The following is a 14,818-nucleotide window of genomic DNA, read 5'->3' as shown; positions in this document are numbered from 1 at the left end:
AGTGGCATCAAGTTTTGAATGATTGGCTTTAATCAAGTACTAATTTTAATGAAGTAAAAAAGTGATTTTAAGGGTGGAAAGGACTATTTTTTCCTAAGCTTCTTTCTAATGAGAGGATAAGAAGTCAACTAAATGTAGCCTTTGAAATGATAAATCAAGTTTTAGAGGGTATGACTATGGAACAACCTGGGGCTAGAGAGAATGTAAGCTATCTTAGGGTGATGGAGTAGAGCCAATTTGAGGCACTTCAATAGCAACAAGAAGAAAAAAAAAGTTCTTACATAATTTGGAGATACATGGGTGATTGCATCATTGGAGCAGCTAGTTGAGATGCATTGTAATCAAACTAGAGAAAATCATTGATAAACCATACATATAATGAAGAAAAAACTTGAAAACTTGAATGCTGAAATGAAAGCTACCAAGGATCAAACACCTATGCCAGAGTTACAACACAATGTGAAGTTGATTTTAGATAATAATAATAATAATAAACATGACATAAATCATTCCCCATTTGTTTTGATTGTGGAAAGTTGCATGTAAAAGAGGGTGGAGAGCTTTGAACATTGATGGAAAGCTATGAGCTCTCAATTTTTGTGGAGATTTCATTGTCATGCCCTTATGATTGTTGCATTTTGTTGGCATTCCCTTATGATCATTGCATTTTTTCCCATGCCCTTATGATCTCTAAATTTCATTGTCATGCACTTGGTGGATATCAGTGGAGATTTAGGATTTCATTGTCATGCCCTTGTGATTGCTACATTTCATTGTCATGTCCATGTGATCTCTACATTTTGTTGTCATGCCCTTGTGATCTTTGTTCCCTTGCTTCATGATGTCATTGCCATGTCATTCCCTTGTGATCTTTGTGCCCTTGATCTACAATTTTATTCAAGGGGAAAGAGTACCTATGTAAATTTTCTTTTCTTTTCCTTCTAAACATGTATCTCTTTATATTTCCTTCATTAGGTGATTAGAGAAGCTTCTCTTTATGTATATGTATGTGTATATACATGCATACACACACATACATGTATATATATGTATATACACACATATATACATATACATATGTATATATGTATATACATACATACATATATAGAGATCACGAGGGCATGATAAAGAGTTGCAGAGATCACAAGGGCATGACAAAGAAATGCAGAGATCACAAGGGCACAACAATGAAATATAGTGATCACAAGAACACAACAACAAATCCTAGATCTCCACTAATACATACATACACACATACATATATATACATATATACATACATACATACATACATACATACATATACACATACATATATACATACATACATACATCTACATATGCAATTTTATCACCTTGGAAAGTTGTATTTGATCTTTACTCAACCACCAAGAGATAATATAATCTGTAAGTACAAATTTTTGCATACTTAGTTTGGTATGAATAGTTTTGATTGAATGCAAGGATAATTGCTTGCGTGAATTCAAGACATGAATGATTAATTTAATTTATCACAAGTTCTATGCAAGTGTGTATATATGCATGTAAAGAATTTCACATAGTGAACTAATATACATACATGCATGCACATATGCATACGATCATCAAAATTAGTTATCCTTGAATCTGACCAAAGCTATTATATATGAACAAGAGATACATGTTTAGAAGGGAAAAAAAAAAACATTTACATAGGTACCTCTTCTACCCTTGAAGAAAATCATAGAGCAAGGGCACAAAGATCACAAGGGCACAACATATCAACCAAATGCAATGATCAAAAGGGAATGGGAAAAAAATCCTAGATCTCCACTAATCTCCACCAATGTTTAGAGCTCTCCAACCTCGTTTGGAGCTCTCCACCCTCTTTCATGCACAACTCTCCACAATCAATCAAATCAAATGGAGAATGATTACTTTCATGTTTTCTTTTCTTTTTTGTTTATAATCCACAAGATCTCTTTGTATATATACATACATACATAGACACATAGATATGTGTGTATGTATGTATATATACATATATACACATACATATGTATACATATATATATATATATATGTATATATGTACATACATACATATATACATACATGCATACATACATACATACATTTGTATATATATATATAACATACATATATACATACATACATACACATACATACTTACTTATATACATACATAGATATATACATACATACATGGAAACAATAATGCACTTTCTAAGAGTTTACAACTGTTCAACAAAATTAATGTTTTACAAGAAAATGCACCTAAAGAACTATTAGCTTAGAAGAAAGAACATGGTGTTGAAACAATATAGAAAGTTCTTGACATGAGAGGTACACAAGTGAGGGTGTTGACCAATCTGAAAAGCTTGAATGCTGAAATGAAAGCTATTGATGATCAAATACCTATGCCAGAGTTACAACACAATGAGAAGTTGATTTTAGATATGGTAGAGCTAGATATTCAAAAGTTTGATAATCAAAATTTAAGGCATGAAAGCGAAGGAGAAGGAGCGGCTTTAGAAAGAGAAGGAGAAGGAGTGTTTTTAGAAAAAGACTACATGACAAAAACAATGTCTAGACAACATAGATGATAATATTGGAGATATTAGATAGAATCTAAGAAAGTGTTGCGGTAGGCTATGACATTGGAATCACTTGCAAGTGTCTTTGAGAATTTACAATCTAAATATCAGGAGGACTATCAGTTATGCAATTTGTCATGTATTGCATCTGCATTTTCTTATATCAGGACATTGGAATCATTTTTCATGTATTGGCACAATCTTCTTGCGATGAACCCAAGTATCAAATGCTTATAGGAGTGTTTCAAAATGGGGAACCACTTCAACATCCTTTGCATGGTTAAGAGGTGATGTTAATGTGGCAAAGGCTTCTGCAAGGGAATGAGCCTTGTGATTATGGCATTTACAAAGAAGAAGAACTTGCTTCTTCAACTCTTTATACTCAAATATTTATTAAATTTATTCTTCTAGTAGTGATAATAGCTATTATAAATTCCAGGGAGCCAAGGGACCCTAAACCTATGCTACATTTTCTCGAGACATGGTATAAGTTTTTTATGAAGAAAAATAGGAGACATGGTATAAGTTACTACTATCCACAATACTTCATAACATTTTTTATCATATAGTGATGCCCAAATTATCAACAACAGTAGATACTTGGGATCCTCACAAGGAGAGTGTGCCAATACATTCATGGTTACATCCTTGGCTTCCATACTTGGGCTAGTGTATGGAGCCTTTATATCCAAGTATTCATTATAAATTGGAGAATATGCTTTATTCTTGGCATGCAAGTGATGCGTCTACATATGTAATTTTATCACCTTAGAAAATTATATTTGATCGTACTAACTATAAAAAATTGATTGTTCATTTTATTGTACCTAATCTAATGACAGTTCTACAAGAATTTGTAATCAACCAAGCTAATTAGAAACTAAACCCATTTAATTGGTTTATGGCTAGTTTCTTTCTTAAAATATCTACTATGATGAATTTTTGTAAAATTTCTTGTGAACTTTGCCAATCTTTCTAGGTCTACATTATTTTTGTGTAGTGTCTTAAGGTAAGTCACTTAGCATGGGTTGAGTGAACTTTATTGTTTTATTATTTGGATTCAATAAATGTATGTAGTTGGATTAATTTTTTTATTGTGCTAAGATGTAATAATAACCTTAAATAGGATCTTTAAGATATACATGTTTAGAAGGAAATATAAAGAGATACCTATTTAGAAGGAAAAGAAACAAATATTTACACAGCTCTTAAAGAAAATCACAGAGAAAGGGAATGATAATGAAATCATAGAGAAATGGCATGACACAAAAACAAAATCATAGAGAAATTGCATGACATGATAATGAAATTTTGGAGCAAGAGCATGAAGATCATAAGGGTATGACATGGCAACAAAATCATAGAGCAAGGGCATGACAAAAAAATTGTAGAGCAAGGACATGACAATGAAATCGTAGAGCAAGGGCAAGGCAATGAAATGTAGAGATCACAATAATGAAATTTTAGAGCAAGGATACAATAATGAAATATAGAGATCTTAGTAATGAAATGCACCTATCACAAGGGTATGACAACGGTCAGAGCTCTCCACCCTCATTTAGAGCTCTCCACCCTCTTTCACATGCAACTCTCCATAATCAAAACAAATGGGGAATAATTTATTTCATTTTTTTATTTTAAAAATAATATTCACTCAAGCATCGCAATTATGATGCCAAAATCAATATTGTGATGATGTTGGGGACAATTGTAGAAAATAAAACATGAAAATCACCACAAATTACAACATCGTCACAAATTGCCATCACAATTTGACCCCAAATGTTGTAGTGTTGCCAAAAGAAATTTCTTAGTTTGGTATTCATTTTTTTTTTAATGCCTTTTGGGAGGGGTAGACAAAGAATTTGATATGTAGGGATTTTTTTTTAATACTGGTTTAATTTTAGTCATTCTTCTGGCTTTTGTGAACCACTTTCCTTTCCAAATTTACCACTTTCTTGTCTATTTTATCTAGAATTGGATTCCAAGCATTATTTATTCTTGTCTCATTGTCTAGTTGAACTCCTAGATATTTGCAAGGAAAGGATCCTTTTCTATAACCCATAAGTTGGCATATTGCATCTCCATCTTCCAATTTTGTGTTTATAAAGAAGATTTCTAATTTTTCATTATTTACTTTTTGACCTAAATCTTTCATGTGTGTGGAAATTATTTTTTTGAAGTTATTGCCTTCTTCTAACTACATTCCCTTGGTGGAATGGTATCATCCACAAATTACTGATAAGTTATGTTTGATACTCCTTCTATTACTAGTATTCCTTTTATTTTGGATTATTCTTGGGCTTTCTTTACAACTCTACCAAAGGCTTCTGTCACAATGATGAAGAGGAAGGGAGAGACAGGATCTCCTTGTCTTATTCCTCCGGAGATGGTAAAATATACCTCTAGAGTTCTATTGACTAGTACATAGATCTATGTTGTTGATGTACAGTTGAAGATAAGATTTATCCATTGGTTGGAAAAGCCTAGGGCTTCTAGGGATTTGTAGAGGGATCTCTAATCCACTTAATCTAGTTTAATCAACATGAAAGCTTGTTTTCTTTCTTGTATGGAGTGGATGAGCTCTTGTATAGTTATTATGTCATCAAAAATTGATCCATTTTTAATAAAACCTATTTTATCTTTTGATATTAATTTTGGGAGTAATATTTTTAGTCTAGTTCCTAGAGCTTTTGTTAATACTTTATAAATAATGTTACATAGTGCAATTGGCTCAAAGTCTCTTGGGCTCTCAGATTCCTTTTTCTTGGGAATAAGGGTTATGAAGGTGTTTTGGGAGCCATCTGGTCCTAGAGATTTGTTTGAGTTAAAGATGGAGCTACTTTAATTTCATCTAAGGAGAAAGCTTTGCTTAGAATATTATTGTCCTCTTTTGTTATTTTTTATGGGATTAAAGATAACACTACTTTTTGGGCTTCTAAATCTGAATGTTTCTAATTGTTGAAAATCTCTTAGAAATATTGAGTAAAAGCTTCCATAATTTGTAATGGGTTTTCCACTTTAAGTCCATCTATATTTTTAATACTTATTATTCTATTTATTTTCTATTTCTCAACATACTATTGTGCAAAAAAATGTATTTTGATCTCCTCCATGAACTAGATTTATCTTGATTTTTCTATAAAAGAATTCTTCTTTTACTAAATTATTAGCTTGTTTTGCTAGAAGTTATTTTTATCTATTGAAACTATTATTATCTATTTTGTGTTAGATTATTAGTCTATTTAGATTTTTTAGATCCTCTTCTATTTCCATTTTTTCTTGATAAACATTCTCATAGTGTTCTTTATTCCATTTTTAGATTTTTCCTTTTATTGTTTTTAATTTTGAAACAAAACAGACCATTGTTGATCCCTCCACCACTATTTCCTGCCACTAATTTCTTATATTTTCCATGAAGTTCTCATCTTGGAACTACATCTTTTCACACATGAAGGGATTTCTTATTGGCTTATGTTGTTCCCTGATGTCAATTCTTACCAGAAAATGATTTGATTTTGTTGTTGAAAGAATTTGTGATTTGAGAACAAAGTTGAAGATGTTTAGATCTCCTCTTAATTTTAAACCTGTCTAACCTTTCTGCTATCTGATAGAAATCTTTCCTTCTATTGTACCAAGTAAACATCTCATTTTTAGTGGGGAAGTCTATAAGATTTCCTTGTATAAACTTATCTTTGAAATCCATCATTGTTTGAGAATAGTTTTGAAGTCCTTCCTTTTTTTCTGATAATTCTAGAATTGCATTAAAATCTCCTCCAATCCAAATGATTTCAATTTTGTTTTTGTTCATGAATGAGTTGATTAACTTCTAAACTTCTTTCTTTTCTAGTAATTGGGTTGCCCCATACATATTTATTAGGATAAAGTTTAAATAATTTTTGTGACTCTTGACCTTGCCTCTCATCTAGTTTCTATTTGCTATTATTCTAGAGTCTTCCACTTTCCTAGGGTCCCATAATATACTTAAGCCCCTAGATGCACCTTCTAATTCTACCCACTCTATTTTCCATAGTCCTAATTTCTTACTCATTTTGTTCTCTTCTTCTTGATTTAACTTCATGTCTTGTATTAAAATTAATTATGACTCAATGGTTGTTAAATTGTACTTTAGGAAGTACTTTGTGTTAGGGGTATATAAGCCCATAACATTCCATGTCATGATCTTCACTTCTCTATTGGAAGACTCTTCCCCTTCCCAACTTTAATTAGTTCTCTTATCTTTCTTTGATCATTCTTTTTACCTAATTTTGATTGTAGCTTAGCCAATGATTTCTTGCCTCTTTTCCTTGATTACTTTCCCATATCTTGGTGTTAAGATACCTTCTAAATTCTATTCTAATCCAATTCTTTCTTTGTGATCCTTTTCATTATTCAAACTTTCCTTTATTATTTCATCTTCCTCATCTCCTTCTTCCTCTTCTAATTCTTTGACTATGAGATCACTTAGATCTTTTACATCTTGTTCGTGAATTTCCATTTGAGGTTTTGTTTTAGTTTAGCCTTCATTTGAGAATGTCTATGTTTCTAGAATCCTAGATTCTTCCAAATTTTTGTAAGCTTTCTCTAATTATGTCCTCTATATCCTTTTCTTGACAATTTTCTTCCACTTGGTCCATCAAGAAGGCTTCTACTTCTGGGGGTAGTTGGAGAGAGACTATGTTTGTTGTAGCTAGATCAGTTCTCATGGGTTCAAAGGGATCTAGGTTGCTATATGGAGTTTGCTAGAATTTGTGTGATACTCTTTTCCTCTTTTGCTTTCTTACTATGATATGCATCCACTAGTTTGATATTGCTGGCAGAATTAGTTCCCCTTCATCTCCTTTCTTGGTTGGTTTAGATGAAGTAATTGGCTCTCTTTCTTCTAAAATTTGACCTTTTCCCTTGTTCACCTCTTATTTTTTGCACTCTTGTGATTGTATATCCTTTTTTGTATTAGAGATAATCTCATCAAGATTATCATGAGTTTGAGTATTTGGTTCTAGTAGTTCTAGTATACTCTAGTGGACTCTTGAATGCTGATCTTTTTTCATGTTGTTTTCTTTTATTATTTCTTAACCTTTTTTGTGTTTCTTACAGTGCTTTCTAAACTTCTTGATCTTTCTTCTCTTTACTTCTCTTAGTATTGTTAAGGGATCCATTTTCTTGTCCATATAATTTTCCAATTTGGGTTGAGATTTGTTCTATGTTGTCTCTTTGCTAATAGTGATACCTAGTTCTATCCCTAAACCTTCCTCTGGTCTTTATGAGAATACAAAAGTTGCTTCTTTTTGTGTTGTTATTGCATTTTTATTTTTACTTTTCTACTTTATGTCTTCATCTGTTTGCTTGTGTTTTTTATGCATTTCTTCCCATAATTCCAATTGATCTTTTATGTCAACTTGTGCCATCAATATGTCATGTATTAATTTGTTATATATTCTCATGCTATAGTTAATTTCTTTTCCATCAACTTCCTTACACCTTGAACATTGTCAAGGCTTGAGCATTTTCTAGATTACTTTTTAGTAGGAGATCTTTCATTGTTGAGACAATTTTCTTGTGTGAAGAATTCTCAAGATTGTTTGATTCCAAAATCTCTCTTTCCTCTCTCTCCTCTGATCTATTTCCTATGGTAGAATAGGTGATTCCCATGATGATTTATTTTACTTGGGGAGGTTCTATTTCCTGCTCTAATCCAAATATTTCTCTGAGATCCAAAGTTCTTTTCATATAATCCTTGGATGGATAGACTGCAGCTCTGTGGATCTTTCTTATTCAACTGTCAAATTTTTCAAAGGACAAGTTGTAGATGGATCTATTTGTTATAATATTTTTACTAATTTCTAAGACTCCAATTTCCAATTCTATTAGGAATTTTACATTGTTTGTTAGATTGTTTCTTTTTTCAATACCTATTAAGTTTCCTAGATCTTTCCCTGTCTATATTATAATTTGATCTTGATTTAATTTTGGGGGATGGATTTACATGATAACTAAATTAGGGATTTGAATTTCTTTGCCAATTGTTCATTAAAATTAGGTTCCCAAGGGATGAATTTTATAGAGTATCATTTAAAGAAACAAAAGGAGACATCAATGAATTCATTCTTAATGATATTTCTCTCACAATTTAAATAAATCAAATTATCAGAAAGGATAGATATACTTACTTGGTTCTTGCAAGAATCTTGGAGCCAATTTACTAGTTCCAATGTTTCATCTTTTAGTCCACTCCAATAGCCATAAATGCCTATTGATTCGCATCTAGACCATCTATTTTCACTCTATTCATTGTTAATGATTTCAATTTATTGGGGGTAGATTTTTTTAGAATGGTAATGCAGGGGGTCGGGATCTCTTGGGGTTTTTGATTGACACAAGGGATCTTCTTTGATCTAGGTTTCTTGGATCTTAGGTTTCTTATAACAAGTTTTTTTGTGTGGGGGAACATATACTCCATGTTTTATTTTTTGGGATTTAATTCAGAGTTTGACTTTAGGAAATGTTTGTTCTTTTTCCATCCATAATCATTTTCTTACGATTCCATCCCAAATAGGAAAAAGTAATACATATATATATATATATATATATATATATATATATATATATATATATATATATATATATATATATATATATATATATATATATATATATATATATAATCAAATAAAATGATATTAAGTAGTTACCAAAATTATGAATCTCTTGATTCTTCTTTTTCTTTGAAACTTTTGGAGGTTTAAGTATGCAATAACAATCCTCTTATTTTTGTATGATTTTGAAAGAATAGGAGATTACAATCTTCATCTACAAATCATTTTTCACATATCTGTAGTAAGATTTCTATACTTTATCTACTATTAATTTATTAAACATTTTTTATAGCTTTGTTTTTTGTTATAAGCATTTACATCCACCATTGCAAGATACACATATTTCTTTATAGCATTGTTTATTATAAGTACTAATAGTTCTTTCATTAGATCTAAAGAAATTTTTAGTATATTTATGATCTCTAAAAGTATGAGATATTTCATCATTTCATAGTGAAAGGAATATAGATTTTCTATTTTTAAATGTGTAAAACATGTCAAAGTTTGCATATGGTTAGTTGATTCTTTCTTCTAGAAGCTGTTCAAGTCTAGAATAGGCAAAACAGTGGAACAAGTATTTGATTTTCCCTCAATAATTATTGAAGGTTTGCAATTTAAATTTTTAGTGCATCAATACTAGGGTTTTGAAAGAATAATATCCATAAACTATTTATAGGAGTTGTATAGTTTTACCCCTGTTTGTAGTAGCATAACAAAGCTTTATCCTAAAATTGTCCTCTTTTCAAAAAGTGAGAATCTTAATGACTTGTTCATTTGCTAACTATTTTAACTAGGAAAATACTTAAAAATTTGATAGTGATTTCTTGAAATTCTCAATAAGTACTTGAATCATCATATGTCTCTTAGCTCTCTTGTGAAAATAAATAAAAAATTAATGACAATTTCTTGAGATTTTGGGAAAAAATTAATCATCTTATGTCTCTTAAGATCTCTTGTAAAAAAAATTTAAAAAATTAAAAATTTGATGGCAATTTCTTGAAATTCTTAATAAATCATCTTAAATCATCAATCAAAGCCAATGTTGAATAGAGACCAAGTATAGTGAAGTACAAGAAGACTTCCTATGCTAGGCATGATTTCTTGGTTTCTAGATGCATTAGCATGCTTCTTCATGGCCCTTGAGGTGATTAGTTTGAGGATTCTAAGAAAGCTAGGGAATCCATTGGTTTTGCTTTTTCCATACAATGGATCCTAGCTGTAATTTTCTTCATGGCAGGGCAGTTAATTATTAGGAAGTTTTATCTTATAGAAAGACCGATCATGTTATTTGGCAAGGTTTGATTATGCATCTCTGAAGAATTATTTGTGGTGACTATCTTTGCAACTGCTTATTTTTTGGTGCTAGTATCTATGGTGTTGGCTAGTTTGTGTGAAGTGTTGGATTTGCATATACACGATGTGGTAAGTATGTTGTTGTTTGGCCTTGTAATGGCTTTTCTCTTCATTGACATCACTATGGGTCTCAACTTCTCCCTTCTAATCTGAAGGATTATGAGGAAATATACAACATTTTATATTTTCTTCTTCACATAAATTATTCTAGGTGTTCAATTTTTACATGAAAGTTGTTCACACTTTTATGTAACATTTGTAAGAAGTTGGATAGAAAAAGCTACTTTATCTTTAAATTTCTGTGGTATGTCAATTTTAATTATCATGGTTCTTAATCTTCTTAATTGTCTTTTTATTTTAACAAATTTTAATCATCTTTAACTTTTGTATAATATTAATTGATTTTAACCCTTTTCCTATTGTACCTATCAAAAATTTAATGTGACATGGTCAATTTCCCTAGGAGCCAAATGCCCACCTACCTGCTTGATGCTCATTAACTCGATAGGTGAGTTTGAAATCTAAAAAAAGAGAAGGAAACATTTTTGGAGCTAGACAAAAAGGAATGAATCTCTTTCATTCAATTAGTTAGAAGATAGAGGAGAAGAGCATAGTAGAGAAGGAAGAAGATTAGTAGATCAGGTCAAAGGAGTATTCAGAGTTCAAAGGATAGAAGAAAGGTTCAGTTTTATAGCATGTGTTGAATCTCCTTATCATTATGTAAGTTCATTTTGATTTTTCCTAAGAAGCAGTGATTGCTCTAGGCATATTGTATGCAACCTTTAGTATTGTAAGTTTAAGTTTTAAGTTTTATCAGTTGAAGTTTTATGTAGTTTCTTGTTGAAGTTGAATGCTCCCAGATTTTGTAATAGTTTTAACCTAACTGAATAAAAAGAAATCAAGAAAGCATACTTGGCTCATTGTTTTCTCCCTTCTATTTGCTATTGCATGTTTAGTATTTAAGAAGTTCATACTTGCAAGTTTTGTTGATATCCTCTCTGTGTTTTAATGGTAGAAATGCTTAGACTATAAGTCTATTGAATAACTCCCTCACTTCACCCTTTTTACTGATCTCTTCCTTTGTCAACTCATTTTTTTTCTACCAACTCCACTGAGCTTTTATCTATCATTCCTACCAAGTTCACTATGTACTTTTGTTGACCGAGCTTACTTGGTCCTTGTGCATATTGTGTGTTGAGCCTACCAAGATCCACTCTCTTTTGTTGACCAAGCTTACTCAACATCCTTTGTGTTGAGTTTCACTTACTACCAAGCTCACTCAACTTCTTTGTGTGCTAAGTCACTTGGCACCATCTTCCTATCACTTAGAACCATCTTGTGTTGAGCAAAATTGTTACTTGACATCCTTTTGTGCCGAGCAAATATTGAAGTTGTGAAGTTGAATTCTTTACATGGTATTAGAGCTTTGAGGTGCCACATCCATAGTGAGTTAAGGCATTTATTTTTCTAGGTATATTTGATACAGTAGGAGATGTAGGAAAGATATGGCAGCAGCCACCATCCTTCAATGGACAAAATTATGATACATGGGTGAAGAAGATGAAAACCATGATGGTAGCTAATGATTTGTGGGATTTTTTGATCAATGGGTTAAATAATGGTATCATCCCAACACTGTATGCTTCCCTCAAAAACCCTCATAAGACTTAGTTGAAGGAGTCAAGGAGAAAGAATGTGAAAACATTAAGTTTAATTGAGGCAACAATGACAAATATTGTTTTTCCCAAGATTGCAATAGAAAATTACTCAAAGCATGGGATATCCTTGAGATGAACTTAAAAGGAACTAATAAGGTCAAAGTATTAAAGCTACAAATGATCAAAATGGAGTTTGAGAACCTTTAGATGAAGGACAATGAACCTATCATAGAGTTTAGCTCAAGAATCTCCACTTTGATAAATCGCCTCAAATCAAATGGACAAGAGTATGAAGAGTGGATGATTGTGGAAAAGATATTGAGTAGTTTACCTTAGAAATATGACAACCTTATGATGACCATTGAGGAAGAAAAGTACCTCACCACATTGACCATGGATGAGTTGATGGGAACTCTTCAAACCCATGAGCATCAGATCAACAAATCAACAACAGCTTCTCAAAAGCAGCATTTCAAGGCCCAAAAGAATTCAAGAGGAAGGGGGAGAGGAAGAAATGACCTTGGTAGAGGCTCAAGAACTAAAGGTCATGGAAGGAATGGTCAAAGGAATGCTAGTACAGAAAGCTCAGGATGAGCTAGCAACCAAGAGGGAGAAAGCATGTCTCAAAATAGCTCTAGAGGAGGTAAGAAGAATAACAACTCTAATAAGAGAAATGTAGAATGTTGCCACTATCATAAGTATGGGAATTATACTAGTAAATGTTGGAAGAAGCAGGGTGATTAGTCAAACTAGAATGCAAATATGGATGATGTGAACATAAGAAATGCAAACAATCCCATAACCTTCATCATGTGTAACATTTGTGAAGAAGATAGTCTTGAGGTATGGTACCTAGACAATGGTTTTAGCAACCACATGAGTGGTAATGAAAGTTTTTTTCTTTCATTGATAAGACCTTCAATTCTGAAATTAAGATGGGAAATAATGAAACCATTCCCATAGTGGGCAAAATCCATCAATTATGGTTTGCACCAAGCAAGGTGAGAAGAAGGAGATACATAAGGTATATTTTCCCTCGATATGAAGCACAATTTGATGAGTATTGGACAACTCATTCAAAATGGTTACAATGTGCTGATGGAAAATGACAAGTGTGTCATTCATAGGAAGGATGAGATTAATAGGCTACTTGCAACAATCCAAATGACAAAGAATCAGATGTTCCCTTTGATGATAGAGACATGTTTCTCTTCTCAAGTCAGTGTTGTAGCTCCCAAGTATGCATGTATTGTAGTACATCAACAATCAACTCTTAGGAGCACGATTGAAGACCCCTCCAAGCTTTGACATCTTAGGTATGGACATCTTGGCTTTTCTATTTTAAATTTGTTGTACAAGAAAAGAATGGTAGATGGTTTGCCAAGAATTATAGAATCATATGACAGGTGCAAGGCTTGTATTTTGGGTAACCAACATAGGCTTCCCTTTAGTTCTAGAAATTCTAGAAGGGCTAGGACACCATTAGAATTTGTAAACTTTGATTTAGTAGGCCTTATAAAAACTACTTCTATTGGGGGGAGTATTTATTTCAAGAGATTTATAGATGATTTTAGTCATAATACATGGGTGCATTTTTTGAAAAGAAAATTTGAAGCTTTTGACAAATTTTTTGAATTTAAAGCCTTGGCTAAAAAAGAATATGGGCACTATCTTAAGGTCCTTAGGTCAGATAGAGGAGGGGAGTATACCTCCAATTTGTTTGTAAATTTTTGCAGGAAGAATGACATAAAGAAGGAGCTTACAACTAGTTATACTCCACAACAAAATGGAGTGATTGAGAGAAAGAATAAAACCATTGTTGAAATGGTTAGAAGCATGATGAAAGTAAAATGCCTCCCACCTGAATATTGGGGAGAGGTTATAGCAATATCAGTATATTTGATTAATAGGTTTCCTATAAATTCAGTTCATGACAAGATTCCTCTTCAGGAATGGTCAAGGAATAGATGGATAGTTGAGCACTTGAGAGTGTTTAGATGTGTAGCATATGCACATCTACCAAAGGAAAAAAGGTAGAAGCTAGATGACAAAGGTGTGAAGTGTATCTTCATAGGTTATAGCTCAGAATCAAAGGCTTATAGTTTGTATGATCCAATTACCAAGAAAATGAAAATTTCAAGATATGTGGAGTTTCTTGAAAATTAGTCATGGGATGGCTCAGTTGATGAATCTTCAAGAACTTCAAGAAAAGAGCCAAGTATTGATGAAGAAGAAGATGACATTAGTGATCAACAAGATGATGGAGCATCAAACATGGAAAATTGCAAACAAAGGAAAAAGGGCAAGCAATCTCTTATATGCTGAGTGATGGCTTTAAGTAGTTTAGGATAGCCCCAAGCTAGTATGCAAACTAGTAGCAGTAGCAATACTAAGAATTTAGATCCCACTCTCACCTACTTATTGCCAAAAAAGACTAAGAGTCTAAGAGAGATATACTAAGATGAAGATATGAGGAAGATTATGATGAGAGTGTTAATTTTGTATTATTTTCTCATAGTGATCCAATTTACTTTTAAGAAGCTATGAAGGAAGAGAAATGGTGTAATGCCACGAATGAGGACACAGATGCTATTGAAAGAAATAGAACATG

The sequence above is a fragment of the Cupressus sempervirens genome, chromosome 11, assembly GCF_028749045.1.
Source record: "Cupressus sempervirens isolate cs-2001-9-10 chromosome 11, ASM2874904v1, whole genome shotgun sequence".
NCBI lineage: Eukaryota > Viridiplantae > Streptophyta > Pinopsida > Cupressales > Cupressaceae > Cupressus > Cupressus sempervirens.
Note: the sequence above shows the minus strand (reverse complement) of the source record.